The sequence below is a fragment of the Canis lupus genome, chromosome X (assembly GCF_011100685.1).
Source record: "Canis lupus familiaris isolate Mischka breed German Shepherd chromosome X, alternate assembly UU_Cfam_GSD_1.0, whole genome shotgun sequence".
In the NCBI taxonomy this organism is placed as follows: Eukaryota; Metazoa; Chordata; class Mammalia; order Carnivora; family Canidae; genus Canis; species Canis lupus.
In genome coordinates this window covers 113,439,255-113,461,353 of record NC_049260.1, presented here as the reverse complement: position 1 = coordinate 113,461,353, position 22,099 = coordinate 113,439,255, and the positions used below count along the sequence as shown (strand labels likewise).

General features: G+C 38.0%; 1 non-coding gene across 1 annotated transcript; it reads right to left on the bottom strand.

Annotated features, from left to right (window-relative positions):
* Window positions 1-389: 389 nt before the first annotated feature.
* Window positions 390-493, bottom strand: LOC119868618. The gene has a single exon (XR_005386601.1). It is a non-coding gene; the product is annotated as a U6 spliceosomal RNA (small nuclear RNA).
* Between the last annotated feature and the right edge of the window lie 21,606 nt (window positions 494-22,099).

The window sequence follows — 22,099 nt, the reverse complement described above, 5'->3', positions numbered from 1 at the left end:
AGAAGAAAAGAGGATTTGTGAATATCATTGACCTAATAACGGCTGATGAGAGTTCCAAATTTATAGATTTTCTTTAGAGCTCTTTGACAATCTGAATCAAAAGGTCTTATAGCCCGTATTTATTGATGCATTAAACCAAATTCTATAAATATTCCCAAAAGAAATATATGCTGAAGCAGTCAAATATTTATATGTAAAGATGTGTTTTGTGGCATTATGTATAAAAGAGAAAATAGGGATAATCCTAAAATTCCAGAAACTGGAGAATAGTCATAAAATATGAAATATTATGCAGCAGTGAAATTCTTTTTAATTCAAATTTAAGTTAGTTAACATACAGTGCAATATTGGCTTCTGGAGCAGAATTTAGTGATTCATCACTTAAATACAAAAAAATGGAATGCTTCATGAATTTGTGTGTCATCCTTGTACAGGGGCCAATGTAATCTCTATATCACTCCAATTTTAGTATATGTGCCGCTGAAGAGAGCACTGGCAGCAATGAAATTTTAATTAAGGTTTCAAAATATTTATGGATATGGAAAAATAAAGCAGAAAAAAAAAGCATAGCTTCAGGGAACTGATCATGTAATAGAGATACAGGTACATAAACAAATAATTAATGATTAAGGTCAGAGTAGAAATGTCTAGAAAATATAGAAGAAACTAAGGAGTAAATGTTTAAGTATGTCTAGTGTTAGGGTGTTTGGAGGCAGTTTCTCAGAGGAGATGGCCTCTGAATTGAAAATGTGAAGGATGAATAGGAATGGTTTGAGCAAAAGAAACAACAACATGTGTCAAGGCAGAGAGTATAGAACAATGTGGTATATTGATGAAACTTTAAGAAGCTAAAAATTGGGCAGCCCGGGTGGCTCAGCAGTTTGGCGCCACCTTCAGCCCAGGGCCTGATCCTGGAGATCCAGGATCGAGTCCCACGTTGGGCTCCCTGCATGGAACCTGCTTCTCCCTCTGCCTACGTCTCTGCCTCTCTTTCTCTGTATGTCTCTCATGAATAAACAAATAAAATCTTTAAAAAAAAAAAGAAGCTAAAAATTATTGAAGCAAAAAGCATAGAAACAGTTGAAGGAAGTGGGGCAGTCAGGGGCAAATCATACAGTGCTTAAAGTATCATACAAAGATCTAGAATTTATAACCAAGTCAGTGGGGTGTGGGGTTAGTGTAACATTTTCAACAGGGCCATAACAAGTCCGATTTAAATATAACTCTAACATCTCCACACATTGCAAGGGAATAAATATTTCCTGAGAAAATCAGACATAAAATCGAATATCCAATTTGACATATTCTTGCTTTACTCCTGCCTCTTCTCCCACAACACACTATGTTTTGCCCCAGCTATCTCATCACACCTGCTTCCTCTTCCCTCTAGAATCTCTGCAATAATGTCTGTTGTCAGGAGCAGAACTATGTTGCACATTGTCTTCCAAGCAGGGCTGTTGTGAGGCCCATCTGTGGATGGATGCTGGTGATATAATGTGTCAGTGCCTTCCAGATGCAAGACTGTAACTAACTACCGCTATGGCCCAAGTTCATAATACCCAGAACTAAGGCAGTAGCAGTAGGACCTGGAAGAAGGAAATGGATTTAAGAAATACATATATATAGAAGGCGGGATGGATTGGATGGCTCGTAGACTGAGAATCAAGGAGGGCAGTGGTAAATTCAGTTCTGGACCTATTCTACTGAACAGCATTTAGAGCAGTGGTTTCCAAACTTGACAGCACATTGGAATCAGTGGAGGAGCTTTGCAACAATACATATTCTAGAACATCACTCCTGACTTTTCTGATTCAGTACTCCTGAGGTGTGAAACAGGTATCAGCATTTTAAGTAAGCTCCAGTGGTAATCAGAATGCACAACCGAATTGGAACTTTTTCTGTAGAATACTGCTCAACTCAGAGTTAGTGAAGTATTAACTAGCACAGAAATGGATACGGAAAAAATGTCTTGGTTATGGTCCCATGGCTCCTGTTGTTGCAAGTGTATTTAGTTGAGATCTGAATATTCCCTTCCATTACTATTCTGAACAGATGTTCATTCCTCATTCATGAGAAATTAGGGTTTGAATATCCTGCACCTGTTGCCAGATCTTACCAATGGCAGATTCTCAACTTCTTTCTCTATACATCTATTAATCCAGTTCATAATGATTTCTTTTATGTTTAGCATGTGCTTTTTCTGGCACAAAAAGAGGTCCTCTATATAAGCCCAACTTCCCACATACACAAATGATTCTATTAGATACTCAGCAGATGTCCAAGACAATGGTTTTCCACAGGAGAACTATATCTTGGAGATTAAACCATTTTGCCTTAAAAAGTGGCCAAAATTTCATTCTAAGTTACTAAAAACCCTGTGAAGAAGCTGTATGTATAATGCACACAGTGTGACTCAGATCACTGGCCATGGGGAATATAGTGTAAAAAAAACAAACATACATTGATCTGGTCATATTGTTCCCAAAAGTGGCGCTTCACCATATGAAAGATATTATCACGTAGGTAAGTTGAACTGTTAGATTTGCTCTTCCCAGCCTTTCTAGTAGATCTCTACTTATTTTTGTCAACTGCTCACTGGTTTGGTCACTAGATGTCTTCTTACATGGTACCAACTCTGCGGATTAAGTAACCTCTCTTTAGACACTAATTAATGGTGGACACAGAGATAATTACCGCACACATATTTTTTTAAAAAAATAAACTCAATATTAAAACATCTTACCAACAATCTTAAACTATATTGGATGATGATCAAAACCTCACATGTTACAATAGCACTGCCAACACAAAACAGACTCCACTGGAGTGCTATCTATTGTATCTCTTGGTAAGGTGCCTTGCAACTACACCCAGGAAGCCTGTGCTTTACTGCCTTCCTTCATAGTCAGAAATCAGGGGGAGTAAGCTCATCTGGGCTTCTAGATTTCTAACAGGTTTGTTGACAAATGCATTCACAACTGGATTTGAAGGGCATTATTCTCAAAAGAAAAGTTTAAAGATCTCCTTGTCAGAAACCACACAGATGGCATACATCCTAGTGGCTGCCAGAAGTTAGAGATGGTGGGCAGGGGCAGGGATGGCATTGTGGCTTTAAAGGGGTAGCACGGGGTGGTGGAAAGGGAGGTGGGAGGGAGGTGGGGGTGACTGGGTGACGGGCACTGAGGGGGGCACTTGACGGGATGAGCACTGGGTGTTATGCTATATGTTGGCAAATTGAACTCCAATAAAAAAATAAATAAATAAAAATAAAAAATAAAAACCTGAAGCTAAAAAAAAATTTTTAAAAAATTTTAAAAAAGGGGTAGCACGAAGGAGATCTTTGTCATGTTGTCATGGTGAAACACTTCTGTATCTCAACTACGGTGGTGGTTTTACCAACCTTACGTATGTGATCAAATGACATAGAGCTATACTCACACATCATATCAGTATCAGTTCCCTGGTTTTGATGCTATTTTACGTATAAGATGTAGCTATTGGGGGAGACTGGGTGAAAGATACAGAGGACCTGTATATACTATCTTTGTACCTTCCTCTGAATTTATAATTATTTCAAAATAAGAAATTGAAAAGAGGGATGCCTGGGTAGCTCAGTGGTTGAGCGTCTGCCTTAGGCTCAGGGTGTGATCCCGGTTTGAGGGATTGAGTCCCACATGAGGCTCCCTGTGAGGAGCCTGCTTCTCCCTCATTCTATGTCTCTGCCTCTTTCTGTGTATCTCTCATGAATGAATGAATGATGAATAAACAAATATTTTTAAAAATTTTTTAAAAAGTTGAAAAGGAAGCTCCTTGTCAGAGTCATTGTCCGTTAGAGAGTAGCAGCCCCAAGCAGTGTGGGAGCCTGCTTCTTCTAGAACTGACGTCATCTGCTTTGCCTGCATTTGGGCTACCACGTACTAGTTAAGTCTATCATTTCACTCAGTTCTTTGCCTGGTAGTTTGTCAATGCATAGCCTCCGCAACTCAGGCCCAATTTCTACCTTTAATATTTTTTCTTGTTCAATCCATAATGCCTAAGAGTATCTGGCAATGTGGCAGGAATTTTGGCTGAATGAATAAAGGAAGGAAAGATGGTCTCCTCTGTCCTCCTAGAACTCGGAGTTCCTTGAGGGCTAGAACAACAAATTCATCTCTATCGGCAAAATATCTAGCACAGTCAGCTTTCAGTGAATGTTTTAGGAAGTAATAAATGGAATGTTATTAAATCAGGGAGGATTATTGTTATTAACATTTTAAAGGCTCTGTCCTCTGCCAAAAGGAACTTTTCATAATTTTCATCCATTCACCTCTCTTTTTTAAGACCTTTTTAATTTTTTCAACATAACGGAGGGCGACCTATTTTTAGCGAGGTAGCATACTTCTGCATGCAAGCCTATAAAATGGTAGTTTTCTAAGATAGAGAATTATATTCAAAGCTGTTCTTGCAAATCACATCCTGCAGAGATTCTAGATGGTTGTGGCACCAGCTCTGCTACTTTTCAAAATAAATTAGTGAGGCCCTTGGGATCCAGGGGAAGAATGCTTGTTAACTGGTTGCTGCAAAGATGGGAAAAATAAGGAGCCCCACTGGAAGACCAATGAGCTGCTGAGGCCTCGGCCCCAATACCTTTCATACCTTCATTACTAGCCCATTGGTAGTGTTTGACTATTCAAGAGAATAGCCTGTGTGCTTTGGTGGGGAGCAGCAGGTAAAAAGAGGCAGACGTGGCAATTATCTGATGCAAGTTACACCCCAATTTTCTGCACATTTCTCATGTATTCTCTTATTCTGTGAATATTACACAAGACCCCTTGGGTGCAAATGACAGAAAACCTAACACAAACAGGCTCTAAAAATGGAGAATTTGTTAGCTTATAAAAAAAAAAAAATCCTGTGTGAGACTTGAACTAGGAGCCAAAACAAGGTTATCTGGGTTTAATTTATCTCCGCTCTTGGCTCTTGCGGTCACCTGTGTTGCCTTCATTATCAGGCTTTGTCCAGTGACCTGCTTATTCTCCCCAAATTCAAATATAGTAGTAAAGAGAATATATCTTTTCCCGGTAAATTCAGTACCAATCCAAGGATTCACTCTAATTGGACTAGCTGAGGTCACATGTTCACTCACCAACTCATCACTGTGGCTAAGGGTGTTCTGTGAGTCAATTGGCCGGGCCTGGATCTTGCACTCCACACTATTGGAGTCAGTTCAGTTCCAACCCAATGAAAGGAAATGCCAACTCCAGAAGATATTGTGGGTACCAGTCCTAGAAGAAAGAGGTACAAGATGCTGGCAAGCCAAAACAATAAACATCAAGTATATCCAGTACCACTTGAGTCGACTGCTTACAGTTTTCTAATGTGCTTCTTCTTCCACTTTTGAGCCATTGTTTCTACCATCCCTCCTCATGTCTTCTTTTTTTTTTTTTTTAAGATTTTATTTATTTATTCATGAGAGACACACAGAGAGAGAGGCAGGGATACAGGCAGAGGGAGAAGCAGGCTCCATGCAGGGAACCCAACATGGGACTCGAACCTTGGTCTCCAAGACCACACCCTGGGCTGAAGGTGGCGCTAAACCGCTGAGCCACCCGGGCTGCCCCCTCCTCATGTCTTCTTGTCAAAATACTCTCCTTCCTTCAAGGGAATGTCCAATTTAAATGTTACTTTCTTAGTCCGCCCTTTCCTCAGTCCTTGGTCAAATGAATTTCTCTTATCATCTATGTTTCTGTAGTACTCTGGACCTCTGCTCTGGTGTCCATTACAGTCTGTTTGGTATTGTAATGACCTGAATTTGTATCTTTATTTCCCTAGGTGACCAGCTTCTTGAGGTCAGGTATTGAATCTATTATAGCTTTGCATTGCCCACAGAGTGCCAGTGACTTTGCCGTACCCACGATATATTCTTGCTAGATTATTGACTTGAAATTCATTTGAATAATTGATCTTTTTTTCCCCCCATTTCAACATGGTCTATCAGTGGTCTGTTTTTCACTTCTGCAAAACTGCTCTGGGGCATGTATTTATTTTTGAAGCTTTCCCACTTTTTCTTCAACTTCAATAAGGAAATAAATTTATTTTTATTCAATATCATTCTTCCATTGCTAGTTTGTCTATGCTAAACTTGGGTTCAAGTGAATGTCTGATTGTCTTGAGACTGGAAGGCCTTGACCCTCCCTTCTAATCTCTTATATCTTTTATAGATTTTATATCAGAAACCAAATCCATTATGCATGGAATGGCTTTAAGCTATATAATCAGCCAGAATTAATAACAATTATAATAGAGTCTTTCTATTGCAAATTAAATTCAGCATTTTATAATTCACCAACAAAATCTGATTGACAAGAGAACTTCTGCCCTTTTAGAGGAGTTGATGTTTAAAGTGGATAAATAATGGGTGCCTAGGTGGCTCAGTTAGTTAAGTCTCCTACTCTTGGTTTCGGCTCCGGTTGTAATCTTCAGGTTGTGAGATTGAGCCCCACTTCGGGCTCTGCACCCAGCATGGAATTTGCTTGAGATTCTCTCTCTGCCTCTACCCCTTCCTTGCTTGTGCTTGCTCTTTCTCTAAAATAAATAAATCTTTAAAACAAAAAAATATAATAATTAAAAAATAAAATGGACATATAATGATACATCTTCTCTGCTCGTGAAGCTGCAAAGACCAGTGTTTAATCCTATACAAATAAGATCAATAGGATAAAAATGGGGAAATATTCAGGGTAATATAGTGCTTTACTGAGCACTATGGCTCTGTGCCCTTGGCTTTGTGTGGATGATAAGCAGATGAATACGACATAAAATCCTCATGGTGCAGGCCTGTGCACAAAACCTTTAAAAATAATATAGTAAGACCAGTAATCAAGTTCTCAGACTACTCTTGAAGGATGGAGAAAGAGAACTTAATTCAGAGCAGGGACATAAGGTAAGAATTTTGAATTCAGTTAGTTATCTAGTGTTTCCAAAGAGCTCAACATTAGCGTTGTGTAGAGAGATAGTCTGTGGCTTAGAGAGATTCAATAACTTTTTTAGGGTCATGTATGGAGACTGTTTGGCATCTATGGACCTGCAGTTCCAGTCCGTCTCAATCTGTCCTATTACATATTACTGTCCTTCTTACACCATACATGTTATTGCATAGAGTTAATGAATCACAACCACAGCAGAATCTTTCTAGAACACAATACATATAAGAAAAAAATATCTTCAGAGTAAAATAACTGAGAAACTTAAACAAAATATTTTATTCATAAGCGGAAATGAGTTCCACACCTCCCATATCACTCAGGAAATGAGTATGTGTTACACTGTGTCTGTGCCGGATGTCAAAATTTGGTGGGCGGGGGGTGGGGGTGACTGGGTGGCGGGCACTTGACAGGATGAGCACTGGGTGTTATTCTGTATGTTGACAAATTGAACACCAATAAAAAATAAATTTATTTAAAAAAAAATTTGGCAGAGTGCATGCAAACAATAAAGTTTCTCAGTCAGGGTCCCTTGATTTTGGAGATGGCAGTTAGGAATAAAATATGTATACAGACTTATATGTCCCTCTAACTCAGGAAACAAATGTGATACAATAATTTTCCTAAAATTTCACTTAAAGTGTTAACAAATTCACTATTCCAAATAAAATGAACTGCAGTTGATTTGAAGGGCTTGCACATTGCAGTGCTCCATAAAGTCAGCCAACCTCAACCCATCAAGATAAACATAGGGTAGTGCATATTTAAGATGAATTTTATGTCTTAGAGGGTAATTTTAAAGCATATATGAGAGAGATGATATTAATAATAAACCAAGCCAAAGAATTGTTTATTTTTCAGGGAAAACAAAAATATATCATTTAGAGTTGTCAGTCTAAATGTGTTAGTTTCTTTGGTAGTTATTTCTCCCTGAAATATCCTCTGGGATTTTTATCGAATTACACAACTCTTGTGTAACTCTTGATACACAGTTTCCTAGAGATGGAAAACCCTTTTAACTAATGAAACTGTATATTTTACGATAACATATATTCAATCTAGGAAAATGAAAACATAAATATAGCTTCAAACAAAAGAAACATTTCTGGATTTTGAAATTAAAGAGTTTACACCAGGCTTCTATGCAATGAAACACCTTAAGTAAGTTATTCTTTTACCTAATCATCTCTTTCCATCTTCCATCTCCTATACATCTAGTACACATTTCCACTTGGGCATTTCACAAGTACAGTGTATTCAAATCCAACCATTCCCTTACCTATATACTCGTCCCTCCTGTGTTTCCAGTTCTATATGTGACACCACCATTGACCTATTCACTCAGGAGTAATATTTATGGGTCAAGCTTAGTATTCTCATTAGTTTTGGCTCCATATCCTGTTAATTACATCTCATCAACATCCCTAAAAACACTACAAGTGCCTTATTTTATTTTTTTAAGATATATTTGAGAGGGATCCCTGGGTGACGCAGCGGTTTGGTGCCTGCCTTTGGCCCAGGGCATGATCCTGGAGACCCGGGATCGAATCTCATGTTGGGCTCCCGGTGCATGGAGCCTGCTTCTCCCTCTGTGTCTCTGCCTCTCTCTTTCTCTCTCTCTGTGTGACTATCATAAATAAATTTAAAAAATTAAAAAAAAAGATATATTTGAGAGAGTGTGTGCATGAGTGGAGGGAGGGGCAGAGGGATAAAATCTCAAGCAGACTCCATGCTGAGTGTGGAGCCTGATGTGGGGCTGGATCTCAGGACCCATGAGATCATGGCCTGAGCCAAAACCAAGAGTTGGACGCTTAACTGACTGAGCCACACAGGCATCCCCACTCCTGCCTTATTTTAGACATTTATTATCCCTCAGCTGACTTGTTCTAATAGTCACCTACTTTGTCTCTTTTTTGTTAATCTTATCCTTAAAAACTCTCTTACTCTCATTAAAACCTAGATCTGGGGATCCCTGGGTGGCGCAGAGGTTTGGCTCCTGCCTTTGGCCCAGGGCGCGATCCTGGAGACCCGGGATCAAATCCCACGTCGGGCTCCTGGTGCATGGAGCCTGCTTCTCCCTCTGCCTGTGTCTCTGCCTCTCTTTCTCTCTCTCTGTGTGACTATCATAAATAATAAATAAAAGAAAAAAATTATTTAAAAAAAGAAATCTTAAAAAAAAGAAAATAAATAAAATCTAGATCTGAAAAAAATAAAATGAAATAAATAAAATAAAATAAAATAAAATAAAATAAAATAAAATCTAGATCTGTTTCTGTCGTTCCCAATGGTCCCATTCTGTCTACAGGAAAAACGTCCAAACTCCTTATGGTGGAATTTAAGACTCTTCATCATCTGACCTTACACCAGTATGAAAGAGAAGATATATTAAAAAATAAATAGATACTTTCACAATAGCACTAAAAGTTTCTTCCTGCAGCTAGTTCTTTATTTCTCCTTCCTCTTAGAGGAGACTTTGTAAGAGTTGCCTATATTTGCTATCTTCATAATCTTATGATCTGTTTACTTTTTAAACCACTTCAGTCTTTTCCTATTTCTCCACCATCAGTGTTTCCACAAAAATGTCTTACTCCATAGTTACCAATGACCTCCATATTCATCCAAGTAATAGTTTCAGTCTTCTTTTCACCAGACAGTTCTATTATGACAGAACTGACTACCCATGAGGGCTCCTTTGGATCCTAAGAAACCACCTATTTCTGGTCCTCCTCCTACCTCTCTAGTTGCTCTTTCAAAATTCTCCTCTGAGGACTCATTATCATTTATCTGGCCCTTAAATGTTGGAGTTCCTCAGGGATCTCTTTGACCCCCTTCACAGCTCACTTTTGCCATAGGCAAAATCATAGGCTTCTTGAGATCAAATATAAGCAGGTGACTCATAATATTATATCTCTAGCACAAACTTTTGAGCTCCAAAACCGTATTTTCAAATCTCCACTTGACATATTACTTGAATATAGAATAGGCACTTTAAAAATCAACGTATCCAGGGGGACCTGGGTGGCACAATCGGTTAAGCATCTGACTTCTCATTGTTCCTACCAAACAGAGCTCCTCAGCCTATATTTCTTGGCTCAGCGAATGGCGCTAATTATATACCCAGTAGTCCTAGCCAGCAAACTGGATAATATCCATGACTTCCTCCTTCTGGCCTTTTTAAAAACACATTTTGTTTACTTATTTATTTATGGAGAGCATGTGCTTGCATGAGCAAGGGGAGGGGCAAGGGGGAGGGAGAGAGAGAGAATCTCAGACTGTGCTGGGCTCAGAGCCTAACGTGAGGCTAGATCTCATGACCCTGAGATCATGACCTCAGCTGAAACCAAGAGTCAGGTTTGTTTGTTTGTTTGTTTGTTTAAGATTTTTATTTATTTGACAGATTGAGAGAGTAGAAGCAGAGGGAGTGGTAGGCAGAGGGAGAAGGAGAAGCAGGCTCCCCACTGAGCAGAGAGCCCAACACAGGGCTTGATCCCAGAACCCTGGGATCATGACCTGAGCTGAAGGCAGACACTTAACCGACTGAGTCACCCAGGTACCCCCTTTCTGACCATTTACATCCAAATAATTACTAAGTCTTGAGCACATAAACACCTAAATGTTACCTAATATCTCCTGTCTACTGTGTACATAGTATCATCCTTATTTTCTCTTGCCTAGACCAGGACAATAGTCCTGTAACATCTTCTTGCCCCCATCATTTATTTCTTATGTTAATTCTCTATCCTGTAGCATATTCCGTGCTTTTTTTTTTTTTTTTTTTTTTTTCTGTCCCATGACTTCTGAAGTAATAGTCTCTTTTGGCTCTCCTCCCATTTTTGATTTTTTCTTCTTAGCTCCTATGCCAGCTCCCTTCCATCTCCTCATCTATTAAATGCGGTGCTCCTCAGTGTTCTGTCTGAAGCTTCTTTTTCATGTATCATTCACTCCTGGGGTGATATCTTTTCTCTCATGGCTTCAAATAACAACTAGATGTTTTAACTATTAGAGTCATATCTTTAGGCCAATTTTCTCCCCTGAGATGTACTTGAATTTTATTCTGGATTTCTCTGACTATATGTCCACAAAGCTTAGCAAATCTGGTCCATCTCCCATCTGTCTTGCCTATTGATGTCATTCTGACTACAGTATTATTTTTCCTTATTCTCTGATGGGTGATGGTGTACTTATCTTCAAAATCCAGGTAACATATTATTTTTTTCTGAAGCCTTCTTTACATAATGCTTTCCATGCTGTCTATCCAGTTTGGCTATGGTTAAATTTCTTTCTATATTAGTCAGGGCTTTTTTGGTCACTACTGACAGAAACTTAATTCTAACCAGCTAAAGCAAGCAGGAGGATTTATCCTAAGGCACATGTAACCATGGAAATGGCAGTGGTTCAAATGGCCTCCAGGACAACGGGAGCAATGAACTCCAATGTCATCTAGATTCTCTGTCCATCTCTCATCTCTACTTCTGTTTCTATGTTGGTTTTATTCACTCAACCTGATTCTCTCCACACTAGGAAACACATCCACTAGCAGTTCTCATGCTTCATATTTCTGCATCATACTCAGAAGGAAACTATCTCTTTTCCTCTGTTGCATTTTGGGAAAAAAAATCAGTTTAGGGTTCTGTTTGGCTAGGCTTCAGTCATGTTCTTAACTCTGGACTAATGACATGTAGTTGTGAGGTATTAATATTTGCCCAACTTTGATCAGCTGCACAAAACCAATTAACCATCACTGAATGAAAAGGATATGAAAACACAGACCCACTAGAACCTCCTGGTTGAAATGGAGGTGCATGGGATTACAGGAAGAATTTTCTATATGAAGGGTAAGGGTCCTGGCATACAAAATAACTTTCCACTAATCTTCATATCTAGTTCTAGTTCTGAAGCTTAGTTAAGTGTGTGTGTGTGCGTGCACACGTGTGTGTCAGAGAAAGAGAAATGAGGCCATTGAGGGTGCATTAATTTAATGAAGTGGATATAGGTGCTATTTCTTCATTTTTTTTCTTTTCCTTAGTTTTTTTTAGCGGGTATCTGTTTCTAAAAGTTTCTAGTAGTTTTATTAGAGTTTTTTATTTGAATTAATACTGGGGCAAACTCCCCAGAATTCTGGAAAACTTGAAACACCATGCCTTTAATTATGTACCTTTCACTGTTCTCTGAGGAAGTATAAAAGATCAATTAAACCAAACAGGTTATTGAGTTTTGTGTGCTGGTGAAGTCCTATAATCCCCCTCTTTACCTATATGCTTAAAAACTGCTAGGATAGAATCTTTAAAAATAAAAGGGGGGGACGCCTGGGTGGCTTAGTCATTGAGCATCTGCCTTCAACTCAGGGCATGATCCCAGTGTCCTGGGATTGAGTCCCACGTTGGGCTCCCTTCATGGAGCCTGCTTCTCCCTCTGCCTGTGTCTCTGCCTCTCTCTCTGTCTCTTATGAATAAATAAAATCTTAAAAAAAAAAAACTGCTAGGATAGGATTAGGTAAATTTGTATGGAATGGAGATTCAACAACAATAACAAAAAAATTGCAGTTGCAGCAAGCTGGGCTAACCTAAGACTACCTTACTGCTTTCATTTTGGGGGTAGTAACTTGGATTCCCTGGTGATTCCTGTGGCAAATGGAACTCTAAAAGAACCTGAGTCCAGTTTAAGGGCACTTAGAGCTCCTTTGATATTCGTCCTGGTGTAAATAAAGAGGTTTATTTACATTCTTGTTCTCTATTGACCCATCCAGGTGACTGAGAAGAACTACATCCAATAGCAATAGAAGCCACCTTTGGTGACTTTAAAAGTGAAATTTCATATGTTAGAATATGACCGATACACACAGATCTCAGTCTTATTCCTCGTCTCAATATGTTTCATTGAGGGCATATCTGCTATACTGATTTCCTATCTTTCCCTTAACTTCACAGTTTGGTTTTCTTGTTATTTTATTTTATTTTATTTTATTTTATTTTATTTTATTTTATTTATTTTATTTTATTTTATTATTTTATTTTGTTAATTTTATTATTTATTCATGAGAGACACACACACACACACACAGAGACAGAGAGAGACAAAGATACAGGCAGAGGGAGAAGCAGGCTCCACATAGAGAGCCCAATGCGGGACTCAATCCTGGGACTCCAGGATCACACCCTGGGCCGAAGGCAGGCACCAAACCACTAAGCCACCCAGGGATCCCCCCACAGTTTGGTTTTCTGATAATCCAAGCAGATGAAGTAGAAAGATACTGATCAAATGAAGTTTAATTAAATAATCGATCTCTTATTTTTTCAAGGTTTCTACATGTAGGCTTAGGCATGCCTTCAAACTCTTAGGCAAGCAGTTGACAGTTCTGTCTTAGGGTTCTACACAAGTAGGAAGGGAAAGCTAGGATCAGTCTGAGGTGAAAGTTTTGAGTGTTTTCAGATATACTCTGGCCACCTCATATAACCCTACACATGTGCACTGACTTGTAGATCCTCAAAAAAATGTGTAGTTTTCCAAAGTTCTCTATGGATATCTCATTTTCCAAGTATTTCTTTTAACTTTTGCCCAGTCTCTTGTTTGTCCCAAATGATATCATTACTTCATACAGCAACAATATTAAACAATTGCTGCTGATTGTTTTTGACAAACACTCTGGGGATAGGACTTTTTCACATGATGGAACTGAATCACATCAAATAAAGACAAGTATGGCAAATGGGGCTATTTCAGGGAACTGCCAAACAGGTCAAATAGTAACAGTTATTTGGAGATTGGGTGATGTGGGGAGTTCCAAACACATTCTGCGCCCTAAGTGACTGATTTTTTTTTAATTTATTTTTTATTGGTGTTCAATTTACTAACATACAGAATAACACCCAGTGCCCGTCACCCATTCACTCCCACCCCCCGCCCTCCTCCCCTTCTACCACCCCTAGTTCGTTTCCCAGAGTTAGCAGTCTTTACGTTCTGTCTCCCTTTCTGATATTTCCCACACATTTCTTCTCCCTTCCCTTATATTCCCTTTCACTATTATTTATATTCCCCAAATGAATGAGAACATATAATGTTTGCCTAAGTGACTGATTTTAAGAACTGTTGTGGTTGTGAGGCTATTAGTGTTCAAATCTACTGTGGAGCTTGGGAGAGAGGAATGGGAATAGGACAACTAAAGTCCCATAAAGCTCACACTTTGTGCTGAGATTCAACCATCTTCCTTCAATAAACACTCCTTGGATTGTTGTAAGCCTTTAGTCAATTTCTGTAATTCTGAAAGTTGATTTTGCAATTTTTACTAGTATTTCCCTTGCTTTCCTGGAAGAATAAATATTTGGAATTCCTTACTCTGCCAATTCCAGAAATGATTGTATTTTAGATGCCATTTCAAATCAGAAGTTCTCCTGATATTTGCGTGTGTCACTTCCTTCATAAAGGAGGCTTATTCTTTGGTGGCACTCAGTTGAAATCTGTTACACCTTCATTTTATATTTATTGTCTACGTGCAATTACTTCAGATTAGCCTGGACATGTGGTGGCATGTTGGGGAAAATGCATTGCCATTCCAGACTCTCATTCCTTTTTATCTGCAGAATGTGGGACGGGGAATAGGTGATCTTGAAGCTGTCTTTTAACTAGATGTTAAAGATTTTGCTTTGGGGGATCCCTGGGTGGCTCAGCGGTTTGGAGCCTGGCTTCGGCCCAGGGCGTGGTCCTGGAGTCCCGGGATCGAGTCCCACATCAGGCTCCCTGCGTGGAGCCTGCTTCTCCCTCTACCTGTGTCTCTGCCTCTCTCTCTCTCTCTCTCTCTCTCTCTCTCTCTCTCTGCATCTCTCATGAATAAATAAAGAAAATTAAAAAAAAAAAGATTTTGCTTTGATTGACTTTTTTGCTTCTGAGGCTTAATCTACCCTGCAGAAAGCTTACGTTTGCCAAAGTCAGACCTATAGGCCTGATTATGACAAATAGCAAAAAGCTTTTGAAAAGAAAAGTGAGAGAGCATTGAGTGGATGGCCAAATGAAGTTCTATATTTATAAGTAGGACACTTTATTCTCCCTATACAGGCATGACTTTTGGTAATGTCACTGATGACATATCCACCCCATCCATTAAGAGTAGAACAACTTCAGACACTCACTTTTTGCCTTTAAAATCAGTGACACAGTTCTTATGGCTGACAGCCTCACAGGGACAGGCAATTAAGTCCTCTGATGAGTGGCTCCAATGGATTTCAACGAAGCACATACATTCCCAGGAGGAGATTTACTAACCCAGCAAATTTGGCTCTGAGAAAGTGGGTTAGATTCTGTGAGGTGAGAAAATAGTACTTGAGTACGCTGTAGGGTACTGGGTTGAGGATGGACTGGGGAATATATGAATTTTTCTCACCCTCAAGCATTCTAGGGAAATGGTATCACACTTGCCAAAATCAGCTAATTTCCCCCCAAAGAAAGGTTCATAGGGAAGGGGGCAGCTGCTATGTTTAGATCTGCTGGAGCTGGCACCAAGAAGAAAGTTTCTCTACCAGTTGGCTTATGGAATTCCAGCTCATTTGAAGCCAACAATTTTATAAGCTTAAGAACTAACTCCATCCCATACCCAGGGAAAATATCCTCTAGGAACAAAGTTGCAGCATGAAACAAGATAAAGTCCTTGGCTTATGGATCTTGCATTGCTACAAGTAAGTCAGACAGTGAATACATTAAGATACAGATCAGTGCTAGGTACTGAGGAAACAATGATTGACCCTATTTCATACATTAATCACTTTTATCCTATCCCATGTATTATATGCACATATATAATGCTGGAACTTGGAGAAGAGATTTAGGCTTCTTAAATTAATTTTAAGTTATTAGAAACCATTGGGTTCAAGAATGTGTGGGAGGAAATCAAGGTAATAACTATAGGCAATTTTGTTGAGAAGTTTATGAGGAGGCAGAGAATAATAAAGGGGCAGAAACTGGAGAGACACAGCTAGAGAATTATGAAGAAGATTAAGGAGTGTCTCGGTGTGCATCTTGTAAATTTTTAGTAATTAATAGAGCTTTGTAATAGTGCAGGAAGTAACCACAGAATGGAAGATCAAGAAATAGACCCAAATCTCTATAGGGCATATCATAAACTTAGCATTTCAAATCTATGGAGAAAGATGGATTTTGTTTTTCATAAATGGATATCATTGGGACATTTGGCTAACTAGGAAAACATTGCCCAAAATATTCAAAAAGGAGAAGAAAAAAATATAAAATTATGAGTTCTAAAAATAATTCTTGGTGCCCCTCTCTGGCTCAGTCAGTGGAACATGTGACTCTTGATCTCAGGGTCATGAGTTTGAGCCCCACATTGGGTTTGGAGATTACTTAAAAACATTTTTTTTAAATGATAATTTTTATGTTGATATCATCTCAAAATGATAAAAAAAAATTATAAGGCATTGAAAATCAATTATGTTAGGGGTGCCTGGGTGGCTCAGTTGGTTAAGCATCTGTCTCTTGGTTTTGGCTCAGGTCATGATCTCAGGGTCATGAGATTAAGCCACATGTCAGGCTCTACACTCAATATAGAGTCTGCTTGAGATTCCTTCCCTCTCCCTCTACCCTTCTCCTCCCTGCAATAAATAAATAAATAAATAAATAAAATCTTTAAAAAAAACAGAAAAGGTTTTATTTTTTTAAATTTTTTTATAAATTTATTTTTTATTGGTGTTCAATTTGCCAACATATAGAATAACACCCAGTGCTCATCCTATCAAGTGCCCCCCTCAGTGCCCATTACAGTCACCCCAACCCCTGCCCACCTCCCCTTCCACTACCCCTTGTTCATTTCCCAGAGTTAAGTGTCTCTCATGTTCTGTCTCCCTCTCTGATATTTCCCACTCATTTTTTCTCCTTTTCCCTTTATTCCCTTTCACTATTTTTTATATTCCCCAAATGAATGAGACCACATAATGTTTGTCCTTCTCCAATTGATTTATTTCACTGAGCATAATACCCTCCAGGTCCATCCATGTCAAAGCAAATGGTGGGTATTTGTCGTTTCTGATGGCTGAGGAATATTCCATTGTATACACAGACCACAGCTTCTCTATCCATTCATCTTTTGATAGACACCGAGGCTCCTTCCACAGCAGAAAAGGTTTTAAAGAACTCAATTATGTTATAAACTTTTCAAACTTAGATTCAACAAAAAAGTCAAAAGGAAAATGGCAAACTGGAAAAAATTGACACACATATGACAAAGTATTGTATTTTTTGATGTATAAAGCAACTTAATATATTAATAATAATAAAATAACAAAATATGAAAGTAGGCAATGATTTTGAAAAAAACAGCACAGTAAAAAGGCATAGAAATGAATAAACATGAAAATATAATTAATCTCAATCATGAATAAGCTGCTATGAATTAAAATAACTGAAATAACATTTGTCACCATAAAATTGGAAAAGTATTTAAAAATAGGTAAGACAGAATTGAGTACTCTTTTCTAAAAAGATTTTCATTTATTTATTCATGAAAGACACAGAGAGGCAGAGACATATGCAGAAAGAGAAACAGGCTCCCTGTGGGGAGCCCAATGTGGGACTCAATCCCAGAACTGCAGGATCATACCCTGAGCCAAAGGCAGATGTTCAACCGCTGAGCAACCCAGACGTCCCAGAACTGGGGACTCTTGAGTACTTTCTGTGGGATGATAAATCAGTCCAGCACTATTAATATGTTCAATTCACATACTGTTTGACCCAGAAATTCTACTTCTAGGGATTTATCCTAAATATAAATATATAATAATATATTGATATATAATAATAAAATATCCATGATATATAATACAATATATAATGTATAAACATTTTTATATATACTGACACATGTATAGACATATATATATATATTCACTCACACACACACATATTTTCACAAATTCACAGAGGTATTTGAAGGTATTTGGAATATATTCAAACAAACAAAAAAAAACCCAAATGACTTAAATATCTATTAGTAAGAGGGTAATTAAGTAGGTTATATTTAAGCCAAACGATAAAATAGTATATATACTTTGAAAAGAAGATAGTAATTCTGTGTACATTCATATGGAATGATGCCTAGCCCTAGAGCAGTATGTATGGATTGTGTGTGTGTGTGTGTGTGTACACATGTGCATTCAAGTATATATATACCCTTACAACTGGATAAAAGTTACTATTGCTCAAGTATTCTCAGCATTTGTTCTTTCTGTTGAATTTAGAAAATTTGGACTCAACCCCTAGACTGGATCTATGAAAAAAATCTACCTGGCAAAGGGATGTTTCTGGCTTTTGTGATAGAAATTTAAGAATGTGAAGAAAGAAATTTAGTTGGAGAAGCTTGAGGAGGAGGGAGGGGGTTTAAGTGCAGTTGATTCAGCTAGCACTAAAGTATTGAGGTGCAGTGGTGGTAAGGAGGGAAAATTTAAGGACTTATAAGCTTTGTTCATGTGTCAGGGTTTTCTTTTTTAATTTAATTAATTTATTTAAAGATTTTATTTATTCATGAGAGACACAGAGAGAGAGGCAGAGACACAGGCAGAGGGAGAAGCAGGTTGCTTGAGGGGACCCTGATGTGGGACTCGATCCCAGGACCCCAGGATCATGCCCTGAGCTAAAGGCAGACGCTCAACCACTGAGCCACCCAGGTGCCCCAAGATTAATTTGTTTTGGAAAAAGAGTGCCTGAGCACATGAACAGGAGGAGGGACAGGGGTAGGAGGAGAAGGAGAGAATCTCAAGCAGGCTCCACACTGAACATGGAGCCCAATGTAGGGCTGGATCTTGTGACTCTGACATCATGACCCTGAGATCATGATCTGAGCTGAAATCAAGAGTTGGATACTGGGGCGCCTGGGTGGCTCAGTGGTTGAGTGTCTGCCTTTGGCTCAGGGTGTGAGCCTGGAGTCCCAGAATCAAGTTCCCCATTGGGCTCTCTGCATGGAGCCTACTTCTCCCTCTGTCTAGGTCTCTGCCTGTATCTCTGTGTCTCTCATGAATAAATAAATAAAATCTTAAAAAAAAAGTTGGAAATTTAACCTGAGCCACCCAAGTGCCCCTCACATCTCAGGATTTTCTGAGGACATAGTCATGGAAATAGCTTTAAAATGTGAGGGAAGGGCAGCCCGGGTGGCTCAGCGGTTTAGCGCCGCCTTCAGCCCAGGGAGTGATCCTGGAGACCCAGGATTGAGTCCCACATCTGGCTCCCTGCATGGAGCCTGCTTCTCCCTCTGCCTGTGTCTCTGCCTCCCTCTGTGTGTCTCTCATAAATAAATAAATAAAATATTTTTAAAAAATTCCTATGAGATTGTTTAATTTCCCCATTGTTTAAGTGAGGAAACAGATATGAAGTGATTGATACTACTTTCTTATTATACTGTAAGAAGATCTATCCAATACTTTATTTAAGCTTTTGGCATCAGTAATACACCATAAGATCACCCTCTTGTTTTCATTCTGTTATGTTTGTCAAATTTTGCTGCCTGTATAATGCTGACTTTATTAAAAACTGGAAGCTTGAATTTGTTTTCTATATTCTGTACCTGATTAAATAGCTTTGAAATTATGTGTCTTCTCTGTTTTACAAAACCCCTCTGTGACTGAAAAAAAAAAAAAAAAAAACCTCATCTGTGAAATTATATGGGTGGGAAATGATGGAGAAGGTTTGCTCTTTATAAAATATTTTCAGTTTCTTCCATGGATATCGGTTAGTAGATTGCTTAAGTATTATTATCATGAATCAATTTGGGTAATTGTTCTATAAAGTCACTTAGCCCAAATTTTTGTTTATTTGCATATGAATTTTTTTGCAAATTATTCTGTTATACTTAAAACAGTATTCGTATGTAAAATTACTTTCTCCATGTAATTTATAATTTTCTATATTTGTGATTTCCCAGTTTTTTACTGATTATAATAGCTAGTGCTTTCTATATCTTCTTGATTTTTTCATACAACAAACTCTTGGAAGTATTTAATTGCTTAACCATTTTTTCAATGTTCAAAATCATTACTATCTGGGGTGCGTGGGTGGCTCAGTTGGTCAAGCATCTGACTTTTGATTTCGACTCAGGTCATGATCTCAGGATCGTGTGATCAAGCCCCGTGTCAGGCCCTGCACTGGATGTGGAGCCTGCTTAAGATTTTCTCTCTCCCTCTCCCTACCTCCTGCTTGTTTGCTCTCTCTAAGAGAAAATGAAAAAAAAAACAACAACATTGATATCATATTTCCCATTATTAATCATTTACTTCTGCTCTGGTTTACCTTTGTATATTTTTATGTATTGATCCTATTTTATTTATTTTCATTCTTCCATACTTTATATAACTTTATGTAACTTTATATGATGATGTACCTTTCTCTGACATAGTTTAATAATTTTTTTTTAATTTTTATTTATTTATGATAGTCACAGAGAGAGAGAGAGAGAGGCAGAGAGAGAAGCAGGCTCCATGCACCGGGAGCCCGATGTGGGATTCGATCCCGGGTCTCCAGGATCACGCCCTGGGTCAAAGGCAGGCGCCAAACCGCTGCACCACCCACGAATCCCTCTCTGACATAGTTTAGGTCAAATCCTGTAATGCATGTTCTTTTCATTGTCACCATTTTCCAAATGTTCTGCAGTTTTAATTTTAGTTTCCTATAGGGCACGAGAGCTACATAAACAAAGAATCTGTGTGCTTGTTGCTTGTAATTTCCCTATCAGTATTTTTTGTCTGTTTCTTTTCATTTTTATTATAACCTTCTAATTTTATAGCTCTGTGCTTGGATAATCTGACCTATACATTTTCTACTTTGGGGACTTGGTCAAAGTTTTATTTATACATTAATATGGTGAATGTGGGTGCTTGATAGAGGGTTTATTCTCTAATTACACAGTACAATGTTGCCTGTATCTATAAATTTAGCCTCATTAACTATTTAAAATAACTCTTCATTCTTATTTGTTTTTTTTTTTCTTATTTGGTTTTGACCTAGTCAATTTGTCATGAACACATGAGTAAAAGTCTCTATCTATAACAATTTTATGTCCATTTCTCCACATATTATTCATGACAGTTCGGTCATCAATTTTGATGCTAGGTTACATGGGCACGATGTTGCAGGACAAGTAAGCTCTTCATTGTGGAGTATATCCATTTTCAATATAAAATATCTCTTTTTGAAATCTATTCAATACTTTCTCTTACATTTCACTGATATTAATGACACTGTTTTGTTTGCTTTTTCTTTTGTGGGTACTTGTTTGATACACAGACATATACAGCCTCCCTTATTTTTAAATTATCTGAATTCAATTGGCTTTCCTTGGATTTAGCAAAGAGTAGAATTTTGTTTTTTGATCCAGTTGGATAACCTTTTACTTATAATTCGCAGAACAAATAATTTTTTGTTTTTGTCTATTTTATGTTGTATTTTGCTTTTATTTTTCCCCCTATTACCATATCCATTTATTCATTTAGCCTTGTGCTTGGGCTTTTTTTGAAGTTTTCCAAACTACTAGGCAAAATCAGTTCTAAATAGTTATGTAGTAAATACTAATAGCTACATAATTTTACCTTTTTTAAGAGTTTTTAATTTAAATTCCAATTAGTTAACATACACTGTGATATTAGTTTCAGGTGTACAATATAGTTATTCAACAATTCTATTAATAGTGATCATCACACTGGGTATTATGGTATATGTTGGCAAATTGAACTCCAATAAAAAATTTTTTTAAATAAATAAATAGTGCTCATCATAATAAGTATACTCTTTAGTCTCCATCACCTATTTCACCCATCGCCCCCACCCACCTCCCCTCTAGTAACCATCAGTTTGTTCTCTCTAAGAGTCTATCTTTTGGTTTGTGTCTCCTTTCTTTTTTTTTTCTCTCTCTTTCCTTTTTTTTTTTTTTTTTAACTCTTTTATCTCTGTGGTAAGGGTCTCACTGAGGTCTTTTATTCTTTCCAGTGAGTGTCCTTATGACTGTTGCTTTAAATTCTCCATCAGGTATGTTCCTTATATTTGTTTTGATTAGATCTCTGACCATGGCCTTGTTTTGTTCTTTCATTTGGGATAAATTCCTCTGTCTTGGCATTTTAAGTCCCTGCCTTCTTCTCGGTGTTAGAAAAGCCAGT